An 18,247-nucleotide genomic window follows, 5' to 3' on the forward strand; every position below is an offset into this window, starting at 1 on the left:
TTGCAGGGGACTTTAACTCAGTCATTGATCCAAAATATGATAGGTCAAGTGCATCTTTCACAACTAGCTCAGGGGACTCTGAGTGCTTTTTTGGTTTGATGTCCAGGTGTGGCATGGTTGACCCATGGCGCCTCTTAAATCCAACAGACAGGTCATATTCTTTTTATTCTAGTGGATCATGGATTTTTTTCACAAATAGATTATTTGTTGGTCGCGGATACTCTAATGCTGTGGGTTCGTAAGGCAGACATTGCTGACATAATTATCTCAGACCATGCAATGATTTCTCTTAAGATTCAGAGTCCAAGCTCGAGCCACAGATCTAGACACTGGAGATTTCCTGCTTGTCTATATAATTCAGACCATTTTCAACAATTTCTAAGACACAGATGGGCTGAAAACTTAGATGATAACATTGACCATTGGGATGACAAGATTATTTTCTTGGACGCCTCAAAAGTGGTTATGCGGGACCATATAATTGCATATGTGTCTAGACATCGTAAAAAGGCGAAAGAAGTCTATGACAATTTGCACAGATTATCAGTTGAGGCATATACTAAATTTACCTCTGATCAATCGGATCAGTCATGGACGGCCTACCGTAAGGCGCTACAACTCTTAGAAGGTTTTCTAACTTCTCAAGCAAAGCAACAAATTGATTTTTCAAAAAATAAATTTTTCAGGTGGGGAAATAAAGCTGGAAAATTACTTGCAAACATAACCAATCCTCAGAAACCTAAGAGCCACATAGTTGCCCTTAGAGCCCCCAACTCTTCTAAGATCCTCACTAAATCGGAAGAGATTTTGGAATCCTTTCAAACTTACTATTCGACCTTATATAGTGGTTCTGCACCAAATCCTCAGTTACTTGAAACTCAATAAAAGACCAGGCCCAAATGGCTTTACGGCAGAATAATACAAGGTTCTTGAGGGAGACCTGGCACATATTTTAGCAGATCTGTTGTCAAAGATATATAGAGAGCGCCCATTATACCCTTCATTTAACATGGCCCATACAGTCCAAACTTTTAGCAAAAATCATGGCAGACCGTTTTCAAACTATCCTTCCTGGGCTGTTAACATCTCATCAGTTGGGATTTGTAGCAGGACGTCATTCGGGTAAGGGTATTAGAACCGCCCTTTCAGCAATTGTGGCCTCAAATATGAGACCTACCTCTAACATGCACCTTAGTCTAGATGCCCAAAAGGCTTTTGATTCTGTTGCATGGCCATTCTTGAATGAAATTCTGTCATATAGACGTTTTGACACTGATTTTAGCGCCTTGATAGCTTTTCTATACACCCCTCCCAAGAAATGCCTATTGGTCAATGGAATCACCAGTTCCCCACTGGAAATGTCTAGAGGCACTTGTCAAGGATGTCCACTCTCTCCATTACTCTTTAATTTGGTAATAGACCCTATGCTTAGAGTTTTTCAAAATTGGAGACTACTGGAAGGGATAAAAATTGGAGATCAGGAAATCAAAATTACAGCCTTTGCTGATGATGTAATTATATACATATCTAACCCTGAGGCCTTGCTTAGACCTCTGATGAACCGAATAGTTGAGTCTGGATCTGTCTCAGGGTTCTCTGTCAATTTTGAGAAGTCCACTGCTATATATCTGGGTAAAGAAGTCATAACCCCAGCCTGGGCACGGGATATTCCCATTACTTGGACAAAATCTACCATGTCAGACCTGGGCATCCGACTACCAAGAAATATTCACTCTTTATATGATCTCAATATCTCTAAGGTGATAAGTGTAGTGGAACAAGAGGGGGGCCTGAATATGCCAAATATGCCAAATGTCACCAGCCCAATTACGACACCTTAGAGACTGGTTGCATAAGACAGATATCTATACTAATACTACATAGGATCAGAGCTTTATTCCTAATCTTAGTTTATTGGCCTTTATTCACCTACACGAGCAAGAACTACCAATCCAGACCATACATAATCCTATCTTATATACCATACGTAAACTTTGGCATAAACTCTGTCACATGTTCCATTTAAGGCCCTATACTTCAATGTACCTTCCCTTGCTAAATAAGCCGAACTTTCAAAATGGATCAGCTTCCTTCCCATTTACAAATTGGGCGAAGTTGGGAATTACTAAAATAAGATCACTTATTGATACAAACAAGCTTAAACCTATGACTTATGCTCAGATTAGTTCTACTACTTATCCGCAGCTGGCTCCTTACCACCTAGCTCTATTTCAATGCTAACATTACATCAACACAGTACTACGCAAAATTTCTCCCTTGGACTGGGATAACCCCTTGGAGGCTATGCTCTCAAAACCTCCCTTAACTCACCAAGCCATCTCACAACATTATTCCTTGTTACGAACTCAATTTGATTACAACCATTCTAAAACTGGCCTCTCATTATGGCAGGAATGGTTCCCTCATTTGACACCAGAGGTTCTCTTAAAAGCACTGACCAACTCAATTAAAATATTACCGGCCATGATCTATGCAAAAATGGTTCTTAATATTTATCATAGAGCATATCTATCTCCATCTCGCCGGTTTCAGATAGGACTATCAGAGTTTCATTGTTGTCTGAAGTGTGGGTCTCCAAGGGCGGACTTGACACATTGCTTTTGGGAATGTCCCCTAATTAAACGATTTTGGACTCAGATTTGGAGATTCTCTAATACACACCTGGTAAATTGTACCCCTGTCTCCGAAATGGGAGATATTTGGAATACTCCCAGGTAGCTGCAAAGTCAGTAAAGGATGTAGAAAACTATTATTGGCAATCTCCGCTGCGGCCAGAAAAAGCATACTCCAAGTCTGGCCCCAGAATTCCCCTCCTATGTTTTCCCTTTTCAAAGAAAAACTCTATCATATATTTCGAATGGACTGGATAGAGACGTCTTTGCAGAAAGAGATTAGAGTAAAACAAATCTTTGACACATTGGAGAGTTTTATGGCTCTTTTACCCCACATTATAAGAACACAACTTTGGAACAGTTTCCATAATACTGAATGGTTCAAGCTAAGAATGGTCTCTGCAGATCCCCCAATTAATCTATCACCACCTTCTAATAGTTAGGTCCTGTTTAAAGTAGGATTTTTGGAGAAAATGGACATGGAATGATGATTAATCATTGGATTGTAAAAGAATTGTGAAAATATGTATGTATTTTATAATGCATTCAAGTGCATATGTCATATTTTATACCTTATAATTTTTTTTTACTGATATCACATGTGATATTGCAGCATGTGGGACCTTGTTTGGGGCTTCACGGTTTATGCTTAGAAGATGCCCCTGCTCTGCTCTTCTTGGAGCAGAATGGGGGCCCCATGGGGGTGGACCATCATTGCCAGGCCCCACTGGCCACAGATCTGCCACTGGTAAGTACAAACCTTGGAGTCCTACACCCACCTTCCTGCATTGGATGTTTGTATATCTATCTAATACATCATGAGTGAGCAGCATTTTTCTGAGTGTTTATTCAGAAATGCACCTCATTATTTCTACCCACAGTGCTGGCTCCAACATCCCAAGGATTGTATTATGACATGTGAGCTGAGATTCAGTTGAACAGTAATATAGAGGTCCATTCTATATGGTTATTCATCCAACCAGATATATAACATAGACTATTAGTATTTCTTTGAGGTAGCAATTTCTTACTTCCATTAAAAAGTTTAACAAAAAGTAATGGATCATAATATTACAGAATAACAAATCTGTGTGTATTCTAATGGTGATCTAGGTGAATCTGTCCAGCACAGTAAACAGATTCATTGAAACACTAATGTGAAAGAAATGACTTCAGAATAACACATGAAATCAGTGCAGGATAATATTTGGTAGATTGTTGGCAGCACCACTAATCCATCCCTAAAGAAGGACCACAGTAAGTACAGATCAACACGGTGTAATAACATTACAATTCTTTCAATAGAAAATCTGCCTACAAACTAGCAATTATACAACTGTTATCTGGTATGTATGACAGGGACTTTTTTTTAACAGAACTTCGATATTGCACTGGTAAGAAAGGATTTAAAATACACTTAAGATATGAGCCATTTATCTCCCCTGCATGTAGCATTATAGCTTGAGATGCAAACTAATTTTATAAATCAACCAGGTGTGTACAATAAAAGAAATAAATACTAGGGGTGTGGCTTGGATGCCAAACAGAGCAGGCGTATAGTCATTGAGCTCTGCAAGGCCTATAGTTTAATCTATATACAACAGGGATTTCCCTGTCCCAAATCTATTCCTAGTGCTCATAGTTCTGTTGCTTAAACCCAGGAGACCTGGAGAATCTTGTGGGACCTAGATAAGCATTTTATCCTTGGTTGAAGATTCAGACCTACTTTCCAAGGCAGCCGTACTCAAGCATACTTCCTCAATGACCCATAACCGCACTTCTTACTAGAGCAGCTCTCAAGCTTAATTTAACTTTAACTAATCAGGCCACCTTTCAGAATCTTAAGCAGCTGTTCTTAATAAATAGATTACCTCTGAAGAGATCTCACCTGCAATTAAGTCTCTAAAGAAGTTGGCTGCTCTAGGTCCTGATGTTTATTAGAAAATACTTGCTGGAGATTTGAAGCCGATGCCTTGCTCTCTTTTTAATGCACCACTGCAGAGGCAAAGTTTGAGAGGGACACCCATAGGCCAAATATTATTGTTATCCCTCAGGAGGGGCGAGACCACGCTCTATATGCTAGCTTCAGGCACATGTCTCTCCTCAATGTGGACCTCAAGATATTTAGTAAAATGTTGGTGAAAAGATTAGCTATGTTCATTGCGGATTTGGACCACGCAGATCAAGTATCAAGGATTTATACCAGGTTGCAATGCAGCAGACAATTCCAGGAGACCCGTGGATTTGATTTATGAAGAAAATAAAGAGTCTGCCCCTACCCTTATAGTGTCACTTGATGCTGGAAAGGTATAGCCCCTCCGTGTCCGTTATGACCAATGGCACCGCTTTAACCCCTTTAACAATGTCCAATGTACCAGACAAGACTGTTCTCTACCTTCTCTTTGTCTTAAGATTGAATCGATGGCGGCAAGTGTATGGCACACTTCTGTGGCGAGATCAGAGTGTATGCGCCAGCAACTGAGTATTTGCATAGATTAATGTGTTGTATTGCATGTATTTTTGATGTGTTGTATTGCATGTATTTTTGATGTGTTGTATTTCATGTATTTTTGATGTGTTGTATTGCATGTATTTTTGATGTGTGTTGTTTTACATATTCTTAGATGCTGCCAGGTGGGGTCATAGATATAAAGTACCCCTATTATAAGTACCAAGTGAATATATTATCACATCAATGTTAATATTTAAAAAAAACAAAAACCATATTTAATTGTGAAACAAAACAAATAATTACTCATGGCTGGCCCTACCGCAATTCTTGGACTTATCAGAGGCATGGTCATATTTGTCATCTTAATTGTGGTAAAAGTCTTTAACCCCTTGAGTGCTGAGGCTTCTTTCACCCCTGGGCTGAGCCACTTTGAGCTCATCACATTTTCATTGCTAATCAAAAACGATATATGATCATTTGAAAGAGGGGACTTCTCTCTTTAAAACAAGGGTTCACCCAGCTTTCTACCCCTGGTATTTATGTACGTGCGATCATCATTGCCGAAAAGGTTCCCTTACTTAGGCATTATAAGAAAACATTGGGAAGTGATCTGTGGGTTTACTTAGCCCCTTAAATGCAGAGAACAAGTGGGACTCGTCCTTAGCACTTTAAGGGGTCATGTAGTGTCTCACTTGTCCTTAGCACTCAAATAGTTAAGTTGAGTTCCTTATAAGTCTCAGACTGTCTCTTTGACAACTCAGTGTGGACCAAATTATCTCGCACAGGACACCTTTCTGTTACTTCTATGTGTGATCCTACAGATAGACCTGTATCCTTCATTAATTTCAACTTCTAATTTCAATATCTGTTGGGATTTTTTTATTACTGATATTGTATATGATTTATATTTACAATATTAAGGTCCAAACCAGTAGTAACAATTATTGCTAAAGTTCAATGCTTCAAAATTTGTTGCCAGGAACATACATAGATGATTACAGAAATAAAAGCCTATTTCCCAAGGGTCTACTTTCCTCAATGTTCCTTATTATACTTACTCTATCAGAACACAATATTCTGCATGAATTTACTTATTTTTAACTGCAATATTAACACAAAATTAAATACTTGATGTCAATGCTGCTTTTTAACTTGTTTTAATTTAGCCTCATATATTTTACTTTGGAATCTCAATGGGGAAAAATTGGAAGCAAAGCATCATGTCCACAGTGAAATTGGATATTTTAGGAGACAGCCCTCATATCAGTGTCATCTGCAGAATTATTATCCTTCTCTCCTGCAAGACCCAGCCTAGGTTACCAGCTGCATCAGGTTGGAGCCAAGCAGCAGAAGCAAAACATTAGATCATCATTGAATTCTGGGTCCAGCTTAGTTTTTGGATCATGCGAGTTGGTTTTCTAAAGATAGTAGGTAATATTAAATTATTCATCTCATTTAGTTTTTGTCCATATTGTAAATTTTTGGGCTCAGAATGTTCATGGTGAAATTTGAGTTATGTGACAGCATGTATAGTTCTCACCACCAGTGATAAGTTTTACGGTAAGTGTCTTGATATTTTTGGGTAAAATGCCTAATTCATATAGTATCAATACCATTGAATACCTTTTGGGAGTGTTAATGCATTAACTGGTGGTTATGTATTTAATATGTTATCTAATCGGATATACACATTTTGTGTACATCGATCTGTTATTTCATGGATTGGTTCTTCTTTTTTATATCTATATATTTGTTTATTTTTCTATTTATTTCTATTGTTATTTTTATTATTTATTTTGCATATTAATTAAGAATTTTAGCATGTCATGTTTGATACTGATTTTATTTTATTATATTCATTATGTTATATGTATGTGATACAACTTTATAGTAGGAAATCGTAGGTTGGTGGGAAAGTTATAAGATAAATTTGACTTTGATTACAAGATGATTCTCAACACCTGTGCCTATTAGGATGTGTATATATAATATATATATTTATATATATATATATATACACAAGTTAACCCGTGCATGATACTCATGCATTCTAGTCAAATCAAGCTACTTAAGGTCTTAAAAAGGTTCTTATCATGCATTTGGACCTAGCCCAGGCCTCCTCAGGGGAAGAGCGTTAGTTCCCGACGCAAGCGGCCTTTTTAATGTGTGTTCATGAGGTAAAATTACCTCACGAAAATGAGTTTGACACCTCAACTCGTAAATTTAGCCTTTACTACCCCTCCCACGGGGGGGAGGAGGGATGATGGAAGTTAACTGACTTGACTATTCTAATTTTTTTGTCAAATAATCTACACATGCGTGCTCACGAAAATGAGTTTGAGCCCTACCAAATTTCAGCCCTTTTTGAATTTTTTTCCCCACACACACCAGGAATTTAGTAGGTCAGTGTATAACTCTGCCCAGCAGGTGGCGCTGCAACTTGTTTTTTTTTTCCACACACAGACGCCACTAAGCATTTATATATTAGATAGATATATATATATATATATATATATATCTATCATAAAACGCGTCAGATGTGCTTGCAGAAGGCTTGCATGAGACGTTAACATGCTGATCTATTTGCGGCTCCTATTGTGACCGTTTGGAAGGAACTTGCTTGCCACACATTTGGTTCCCAGCCAGACTGCAATTTCGGTAACACCAGATTGGCTCTATAGCGCAACCGAACGGACGGCTGAAGGTATCTATGCCGGTACCGGTAAAAGATATTCCGCTTGTCTGGAAAACGGAAATAATTTTGGAACATTTTTAGCAACACCTAAGAGGCACTAGACAGATACTTATCAAGACGCATAGAGAATTATTACTTCTAGGAAGGTGAGCCTTGGCTGCATTTGGAACATTTGTGAATGCAATATTTCGAAACATTATTCACAAAACGAGGAGCAATGAGTTACTATTAACTTTTTAACCTATTAAGATCGGTCACTTATTTTTTGGAGCTGGCTTATTATTAAGGATCTATTACCATTTGGTCAAGAGGTTATTTGTCTTAATGTTGAAATCATAGTGGTTATGTATATGTTTCTATGGAATAAATTAATTTATTTTTTATTTAAGAACCTTTCCATGAACTCAAAGTCATTTAAGAGATCCTCCAGTAACAGATATTTTGATATTAGTTACCATCCACAGCAGAGTCTTCTTTTTGTTTGTTGAACAATTCATAATCACCATCATCATCACCATTTTATGGTTGAACTGAACAAAATGGCGTGCGTGGAGTTTTGATGTCAACTTGTAACATATCTTTTTTTTAATCGAAGATCTATGCATAGCTATTCGCTCCTTTAACATGTGCGAAGTCTTGCCGGCATAAACTTTCTGGCATGGACAGATGATGACATACACTATAAACTTGCTTTCGCAAGTGAGCCGTTGGGCAATATCGAATATTTCACCTGTACTTGTGAAGTCTGTATCCAGATAGCTGCATATGTTGCGATCCTGCCGCCCAGCAACCTCGCCAAAGACTGTACTGTCCACAAGTCATTGTGGATTTCTTGGACACCTTAGCTTCTGAAGGACCAAAAAGGCAGTTTGTTTGTGGCTCCTCCATATTGTTTTGATTGTTGCTTACATGAGCAATATGTCCTGGCTTCATTAAATTGCTGCCTTGATGAAAAATCAAAAGATCTTCTGCTGTCCATTGGCATTTGTTACAATTTCCCTTTTTTCTGAAATATTTCTCTATTTTCCTGTACATAGGATCTCTTAGAGCCCCCTCATCTTCTTTTTGGTATCGTAGTTCTAGCTAATAAACAAGTTACCGCATCTACCTTTTTAGTCCCAACCTTGGGTTTCCTCTTTCTGAAAGGGATACATACTATAAAATCTCTTGCCATTTGTTTGCCGTTTTTCCAATGGTTCACATTCTTTATTTAGGATTTCGTTAATCACTCTCTGCACTATAAATACATTGTGTCTGTGATGTTTAACTTCAAAAAAGGTGTCCCGTAAAGTTGATGGGGTTGGCGTATCTTGGATTTTTTCAATATGTGTAATCAATGTATCCACTATCACTGGGTTAAAAGATATCTGTTCCTCTTTGATCACCCTCTCTTCACTAGATTCCACTGAGGAGACCTCCTGCATGCTGTTCAATTCCATACACAGCTAAGACCAGGACATATAACCCCTTGGCAGGCTTGAAGCTACTCTTTTGATAGAAAATACTTTATCATCCATCCAATTAATTGTTTAAATTGGTCTGAGGGTTCAAATGTATCCTCGGATGTATATAAAAATAGTCAGGTTCTGGGCGCTTGTAAAGGAAAGATATATCAATTTAATATGGATAGGTCCACAATACGCTCCGGCCGGAACGAGACAGCTTAGATGTGTTAAACAATAAACATGCATCAATTGACACTGCCGAAAACAATGATAATGGTAAAAAACACAACAAACTCAGTGTGATTGCAAATATGGTTAGAGTGCACTTGCAAGCTACTAAAATATGCAATGACAATTGATATGAACCGCAAAAAGAAAAGGAAATCCTCTCCTTCTTGTTGAAAGAAAAAATGATCCCGCTCAAATAGCGTGTGCACGCTGCGGGATATCTCCGTGTTGAGATTAAATGTATAGATATCAAAATGCTTCCAATAATGGACAGGTACCCAGCAGAATATAGGTGTAGCGTGTATGTGCTCATCCGCAGCGGCACTACCGCTTCCCCTGTTTAGCCTCAACTTTATGAGAAAGAGAGAGACTACGTTTGGGGATTAGGAGGACTACATTTGGATCACCACCACCTATATTCTGCTAGGTACCTGTCCATTATTGGAAGCATTTTGATATCTATACATTTAATCTCAACACGGAGATATCCCGCAGCGTGCACACGCTATTTGAGCGGGATCATTTTTCTTTCAACAAGAAGAAGAGGATTTCCTTTTAGGAACTAGAAGAACTTTCTTCTTCGCTCTTGTTTTAACAATTGGCATTCTGCTGGGTGCTTTTTATCATTGAAATCAACGTTATATCTAACCTCATCAGCACAGACTCTGGGACCGCTACTAAGTGCCTGTCTGCATTATAGACAGCCAGACATCCCTGCTTCATGTGAGTAACGGCTACCAATTTCATTATTGCTTGCATTTTTCATCATCACCAACATTTCAATTTACAACTCTGGACATTATATTTCCTTACATTTTCTTTTTGCGGTTCATATCAATTGTCATTGCATATTTTAGTAGCTTGCAAGTGCACTCTAACCATATTTGCAATCACACTGAGTTTGTTGTGTTTTTTACCATTATCATTGTTTTCGGCAGTGTCAATTGATGCATGTTTATTGTTTAACACATCTAAGCTGTCTCGTTCCGGCCGGAGCGTATTGGGAACCTATCCATATTAAATTGATATATCTTTCCTTTACAAGCGCCCAGAACCTGACTATTTTTATACGTATCTAACATTGTTGGGAGTTTAGGGGTCCCCCATACACTCTCAGGTTCGCATTTGGCTGCTTCATATATTTGGAGGAAGCGCAGCCTATCCCTCTTTTTCAACCATCCTCGGATATATGGTGGTATTACATACCGCCTTTTCTTCTACTGCTTTGATTGTAAAATCAAATTCCAGTCACTTACATTTTCCATATCACCACTTCTAAATTTCCATTTTGTCACGAAAATGACTTTTGAGGATGCAACTGACTGATATTGGAGCAACTAATCAGGGAGGCGCGGGGTCAAACGCACCCCCAGTATTCACCAGGGACTCCTGCAAGGAGGTATGGGCTTGGCTGCGTGAGGTGCGCAGGTCACTGTTCTCCAAGTTAGTTATCAGTGCAGTGAGAGAGAACAGAGATAGTTGTACGGTCCAGGTCGAATACCAAACGATGGTGCAGTACACAAGGGTTGTCCAGAGGGAAGGTCAGGAGCAAGCCGAAAGTTAGAATTCTGGTAACAACAGAGCCAAATCGCAGGACAGAGAATAGTCAGGAACAAAGCCAATAGTCAAGAACCAAGGTACAAACAACAGGAGTAAGGGAGCAGGATACAAGACGTTGGAGCTGGTGAAACCAATACTCTGACACTAGACATAGGAGGGAGGTGCCTTATACACACTAATGTGGGCTCTGATAGGAGGAGTGAAATCTTGCCCAGCAACGGGACGCGGCTCAGAGAAGGAGACAAGCGCCCATTCCCGGCACGAGATGACACATTTCTATCATTGATCGAGCCTTATCACAGGGTTCACAAATGCATTTATGAGATTTGCACCAATAGCTAGGGGCGAGTGTCTTTTGGCTTCTTTGGGGCGGGTTTTTGGATCCATGCTGATGATGCGGCCCCACAGACTACCCTGCTGCTGCAACCCATTTGCTTTATATAGTTTTCAGGATGTCAACCTTTTTTTTGACTGCTGAACAAGGAATAATCCATAAATAAATGGCTACCATGGAGTAGGAAAAGGGAAAATACATTTTTGTATTTCATGCCCATTTCTGCCCTGTGTTATGCAAAGGAGCTAGCGTGCATGGGCCCTAATATAATCCCTGTTCCTTTTCTCTATCCACCCGAGAAAAAATGTGCAGTATTAGTGGTGAATTATAGCTGCTAGAATATACTAACCAAAAAGTGAGATTGTTCCCACCCGACATCATTTTTTTTGTATTAGTTTGCACATATCTTTCTGTGAGTTTACAAAATATGTTACTTAAAGCAGCAATAACACATAAAATATTTATTTTTTTCTTTAAAAAGCAAGTTCAGTACCTTCTATGCATGCATCATATTTTTTACTTATACGCCTACAAATCAGTATCTCCTCTTCAAAAGTTCTCTGATTGGCAACCAAAAGTGGTTCTGTAGACAAAGCTCAGAGGGGCGGTTAATAGCCTCTCTGCTCACTACAGCATGTGCAATAAGACTGTGATTGCTATAGTAGTCAACACTATGAATAGTAGCCTTAAGATAAAAAGGGATAATGGTATACACCGACATTCTTTATATATCCTGCCACAGTGATTTATGTTTAAAAAAAACAAAAAACACCACCTGATTATTCTTTTCATGGGATTACTGCTTTAATCTTTATTGGTTACTTCTATATTTTTTCATAAAGGTCATTATATAATCTAGGCATTGCTATGTTTATTTGCATTGTCCTTGGATACAGCACACAACTGCTCAGTGAACGCAAATATGTTCAGTGCACAGAACTGAGCTGAGACATAATTAAGGACAATGCAGTTAGATCAAAATATATAAATAACTAATATAAAAGCAAAAGATGAAGGTGAGATTGTGCAAACTAATTAGCTCAATTTGTTCAAAGGTGTAAAAGTCCTAACTTCACAGTGGCATTGCCTATACCAAAGAGCATAAAATGAGTCCTGACCAGGGCTGCTTAATTGGATAAAAAAGCCTCCCCTGCTGAGGATATCTGATAGCCAGACCTGGAGCTACAAATATGCATGTCTCTGGAGTTGCACACATTAAAAGAAAATTGATTTTGATCCATATTTCTTATGGAAACCCTGTTCCTTTACATTTTTTTAATAGTAAATTAAATAGAGCACAGAAGGTGCACCAAAATTGTTGAAAATTCTGATGTCTCAAAAGGGTACATAGCAACTGTCACTAAGGAAAGTTTCCATCCTTTTCTGGAATAATATAATCTAAAATAGAGAAGGCAATTATCTTCAACACCAGACGTTTAAAGAGCTTTATAGCTATTAATGGACATTATGAAAGGATGCCAAGTTCTATAAATAATACAGATTACATTGGAGGGTTTATAGTTAACTAAATAAGTCCACCACGCTCTCTTTCTCTGCTCTGCAGCAGAATCCCATGTTAGCAGGGACTGTTTCTCTAACACTGCAGGTAAGCAGTGACTGACAGCTTGTGAGACTTACTTTCTCTGCATCCGGAGGAAGCCCTCATTTTTTTTTAATTGATGGAATAGCCCACCTGGTGTTATATTGCCGGCTTGCCTACCAGCTATAGAGCCCACCTGGTCATTATGAACCAATTGAGAAAAACTGCATTTAAGCTTCTTGCGGAAACCTTCACAAAAATCTTAACTTCGGTATTCATCAGTTATATGGGCTGGTAATATGCAGAGTTGGATGGATCCTTGCCCTCTTTAGGGATTGCTACAATTTTGGCATTGAGTGCTTCTTTCAAAAAGAAGCCTCCTTTCAACACTACTTTGAATGCCCCAGCAAGATAAGGCGAGAGCAATAAGTTAAACATTTTGTAATAAGTTGCTGTGAAGCCATCAGCGCCCTGAACCTTGTTTGATTTCACATTTTTAATGATGCCTGGGATTTCTTGGGCAGTGTTTTCCTTACCCAACACCTTAAGTGCACCAGGAGATAACCTGGGAAGGTTGCATTGAAAAAGGAAGTCCTGGATCGATTAAACAGAAGAGGAGGCGCTCACATTTTGTGAAATGTTATAGAGTTTACCAGGGCCGCCGAGAGAGGGGGGGGCGAGTACTATTTACCCAGGCCCTCACTACCGATGGGGTTTTTTTTTTCTTTCTTTTGTTAACTTTATCTTTTTAATCTGTTTACCTTTTTTTATTTTTGCGCGGAGGAATGGGGGGGGGGGGGATCGGTGCCGATGCCGCAATAAAGTGAGTATAGAAATACGTGACCATGGCGCCGTTTGCACTGAATGTCGGGCGTGACGTCATCACGTCACGCTCGATATTCAGTGAAGAGCGACACACAGAAGAAAGAAGGCAGATGAGAACAGAGAACAGAAGACAGAAGAGAAGCAAAGAAAAGAAAGATGAAAGAAGGCAATACAAAGGTAAGTAAAGGAACAGAGGAAAGGCATCGCGTGATGAGGGGAGGGGATGGGAGAGAGAAAGGCACAGTTTGGTGATGAAGAAGATGGGGGGAAGGCACAGTTTGGTGATGAAGAAGGGGGAGGCACAGTTTTGTGATAAAGAAGAGGGGGGAGAGAGAAAAGCACAGTTTGGTGATGAAGAAGAGGGGGGAAGAGAAAGGCACAGTTTGGTTCGGTGATGAAGAAGAGGGGGGTAGAGGGAAAAAGACACAGTTTGGTGATAAAGAAGAGGGGGGAGACAGAAAGGCACAGTTTGGTTTGGTGATGAAGAAGAGGGTGGGAGAGAGAGAGAGAAAGGTACAGTTTAGTGTTGAAGAAGAGGGGGGAGAGAGAAAGGCACAGTTTGGTTTGATGATGAAGAAGAGGGGGGAGAGAAAAGGGCACAGTTTGGTGAGGAAGAAGAGGGGGGAGAGAGAGAAAGGCACAGTTTGGTTTGGTGATGAAGAAGAGGGTGGGAGAGAGAGAGAGAGAAAGGTACAGTTTAGTGATGAAGAACAGGGGGGAGAGAGAAAGGCACAGTTTGGTTTGATGATGAAGAAGAGGGGGGAGAGAAAAGGGCACAGTTTGGTGAGGAAGAAGAGGGGGGAGAGAGAGAAAGGCACAGTTTGGTGATGAAGAAGATGGGGGGAGAGAGAGAGAGGCACGGATTGGTTCGGTGATGAAGAAGAGGGGGGGGAGAAAGGCACAGTTTGGTGATGAAGAAGAGGGGGGAGAAAGAAAGACACAGTTTGGTGATGAAGAAGAGGGGTGGAGAGAGAGAAAGGCACAGCTTGGTGGTGAAGAAGAGGGGGAGAGAAAAAGGCACAGTATGGTAAAGAAGAAGGGGGGCACAGTTTGGTGATCAAGATGAGGGGGGAGAGAAAAGCACAGTTTGGTTTGGTGATGAAGAAGAGGGGGGGGGAGAAAGGCACAGTTTGGTGATGAAGAAGAGGGGTGGAGAGAGAGAAAGGCACAGTTTGGTGATGAAGAAGTGGGGGGAATGGCACAGTTTGGTGATAAAGAAGTGGGGGGAATGGCACAGTTTGGTGATGAAGAAGAGGGGGGGGAGAAAAGGCACAGTTTTGTGATGAAGAAGGGGGGGCACAGTTTGGTGATGAAGAAGTGAGGGGGGAGAGGAAAGCACAGTTTGGTTCGGTGATGAAGAAGAGGGGGGGAGAGAGCGAGAAAGACACAGTTTGGTGATGAAGAAGAGGGGGGAGAGATAAAGGCACAGTTCAGTTTGGTGATGAAGAAGAGGGGGGGAGAGAAAGAAAGGCACAGTTTGGTGATGAAGAAGAGGGGGGAAGAGAAAGGCACAGTTTGGTGAGGAAGAAGAGGGGGGAGAGAGAGAAAGGCACAGTTTGTTGATGAAGAAGAGGTGGGGAGAGAGAAAGGCACAGTTTGGTAATGAAGAAGAGAGGGGGGAAGAGAAAGGCACAGATTGGTGATGAAGGAGAGGGGTGGAGAGAGAGAAAGGCACAGCTTGGTGGTAAAGAAGAGGGGGGGGAGAGAGAGAAAGGCACAGCTTGGTGATGAAGAAGAGGGGGAGGAGAAAAAAGCACAGTTTGGTGATGAAGAAGTGAGGGGAATGGCACAGTTTGGGGATGAAGAAGAGGGGGGAAGAGAGATAAAGGCACAGTTTGGTGATGAAGAAGAGGGGGGGGGAGAAAAGGTACAGTTTGGTGGTGAAGAAGAGGGGGAGAGAAAAAGGCACAGTTTGGTGAAGAAGAAGGGGGGCACAGTTTGGTGATGAAGAAGAGGGGGGGAGAGAGAAAGACACAGTTTGGTTTGGTGATGAAGAAGAGTGGGGGAGAGAGAAAGTCACAGTTTGGTGATGAAGAAGAGGGGGGGGGAGAGAGAAAGGCACAGATTGGTGATGAAGAAGAGGGGGGGAGAGAGAGAAAGTCACAGTTTGGTGATGAAGAAGAAGGGGGGGGAAAGAGAAAGACACAGATTGATTTGGTGGTGAAGAAGAGGAGGAGAAAAAGGCACAGTTTTGTGATGAAGAAGGGGGGGCACAGTTTGGTGATGAAGAAGTGAGGGGGGAGAGAAAGGCACAGATTGGTTTGGTGATAAAGAGGAGGGGGAGAGAGAAAAAGATACAGTTTGGTGATGAAGAAGAGGGGGGAGAGATAAAGGCACAGTTTGGTTTGGTGATGAAGAAGAGGGGGGAGAGAGAGAAAGACACAGTTTGGTAATGAAGAAGAGGGGGAGAGAGAGAAAGGCACAGTTTGGTGATGAAGAAGAGGGGGGGAGAAAGGCACAGTTTGGTGATGAAGAAGAGGGGGGGAGAGAGAGAAAGACACAGTTTGGTTTGGTGATGAAGAAGAGGGGGAGAGAGAAAGTCACAGTTTGGTGATGAAGAAGAGGGGGGGAGAGAGAAAGGCACAGATTGGTGATGAAGAAGAGGGGGGGAGAGAAAGTCACAGTTTGGTGATGAAGAAGAGGGGGGAGAGATAAAGGCACAGTTTGGTTTGGTGATGAAGAAGAGGGGGAAGTGAGAGAAAAGGCACAGTTTGGTGATGAAGAAGAGGGGGGGAGAAAGGCACAGTTTGGTGATGAAGAAGATGGTCGGAGAAAGAGAAAGGCACAGCTTGGTGGTGAAGAAAAGGGGGGGAGAGAGAAAGGTACAGTTTGGTGATGAAGAAGAGGGTGGGAGAAAGGCACAGATTGGTGATGAAAAAGAGGGAGGGAGAGAGAAAGGCACAGTTTGGTGATGAAGAAGAGGGGGGGAGAGAGAAAGGCACAGATTGCTTTGGTGGTGAAGAAGAGGGGGAGATAAAAAGGCACAGCTTGGTGGAGAAGAAAAGGGGGGAGAGAGAAAGGCACAGTTTGGTGGTGAAGAAGAGGGGGAGAGAAAAAGGCACAGTCTGGTGATGAAGAAGGGGGGGCAAAGTTTGGTGATGAAGAAGTGAGGGGGGAGAGAAAAGCACAGTTTGGTTCGGTGATGAAGAAGAGGGGGGGAAAGAGAGAATGGCAGAGTTTGGTGATGAAGCAGAGGGGGGGGGAGAGAGGAAGGCACAGTTTGGTGAAGAAGAAGGGGTGGGCACAGTTTGGTGATGAAGAGAAGGGGGGGAGAGAGAAAGGCACAGTTTGGTGATGAAGAATATACACATACATATATATATACACATCTACTATATAAATGCCTAGTGGCGTGTGTGGAAAAAAAAACAAGCTGCAGCGCCACCTGCTGGGCAGAGTTATACACTGGTAGATACAAGGAAGGGAAGCGCACTACAGGCTAAGATAGGTCAGCAGCGGAATATCAGGAGAGTCCAACCTGTTAACATATAAATACACAAAAATATTCTGCGCTATACCTAAATGATGATTGATTAGGTCGTATAAAGGACACTTTTTATGAATATAAACATGAAAATACAATATTGCAAGAGTATACGGTACAGGTGCATAAAATACATGGGCTGTAAAAACAAAACTGTAAAAACAAATCTATTAAGACCAATAAGACGGAGTCTCTAATTGCAATATGAGTACTGCATCCGTGTGGGTGTACTGCTGTGTACACCCAATCGCAGTCTGAGGTATAATGTCCAATGTTGTAGATAAAAAAGAGAGGAGGAGGCCTAAAAACAATGAGTTTTTACAGTCCAGCGTGTCCTGGCTATAAACAAGATGAATGGAATCAAAATACTTGCGCTTGGTAGCGTGTAGTGGTGGATTGGCGGATCCGGACGGGTCCAGATATCGTTCTTATCTATGAGTAGATGATGTTGGTAGGTAGTCTCAGTAGTATTAGTCCTTAATTCAGTTTCACAGAGGTCTGTATATGGACGGTGATCTAACCGCCAGATGTACTGTGGCGTGCGTTCCAGCTTGGAGCGCACGGCTACCGGATATGATGAACCGGATGTGGAGAGACTGGATGCGACTTGTGATTGTCCGACGCGTTTCGTCACAGGAGTGACTTTTTCAAGGCAGTGGTTAGTATGTGTATGGGGGTTGATCTTTTATGTTCGGTTCAACGATGATTGACGGATTGTTCCGGAGTCAATTTGTAGCAGATATAACGTGTGATTGACGGATTGTCCCAGAGTCAATTTTTAGCAGATACACCGTGTCTGTAAATAGTAGAATATCTTCTCATGCTATATATGGTTACATGCAAGTGGCAAATAAAATCGATTTAGTTATCCTATGAATAGTGATATGAAAATACAAGACTATTATTTAAATCAGATGAATTATAATAGAATATTAATATAGTACAATGCAATGGAAAATAAACTAAACATCCTGTATGTTAGCAGGACCGATATTATGAATAGGACAGACATAGAGGTGGATAGTTGATAAGGACACTTAAAAATCATAAT

Source organism: Mixophyes fleayi, chromosome 5 (genome assembly GCF_038048845.1).
Source record: "Mixophyes fleayi isolate aMixFle1 chromosome 5, aMixFle1.hap1, whole genome shotgun sequence".
Lineage (NCBI taxonomy): Eukaryota > Metazoa > Chordata > Amphibia > Anura > Limnodynastidae > Mixophyes > Mixophyes fleayi.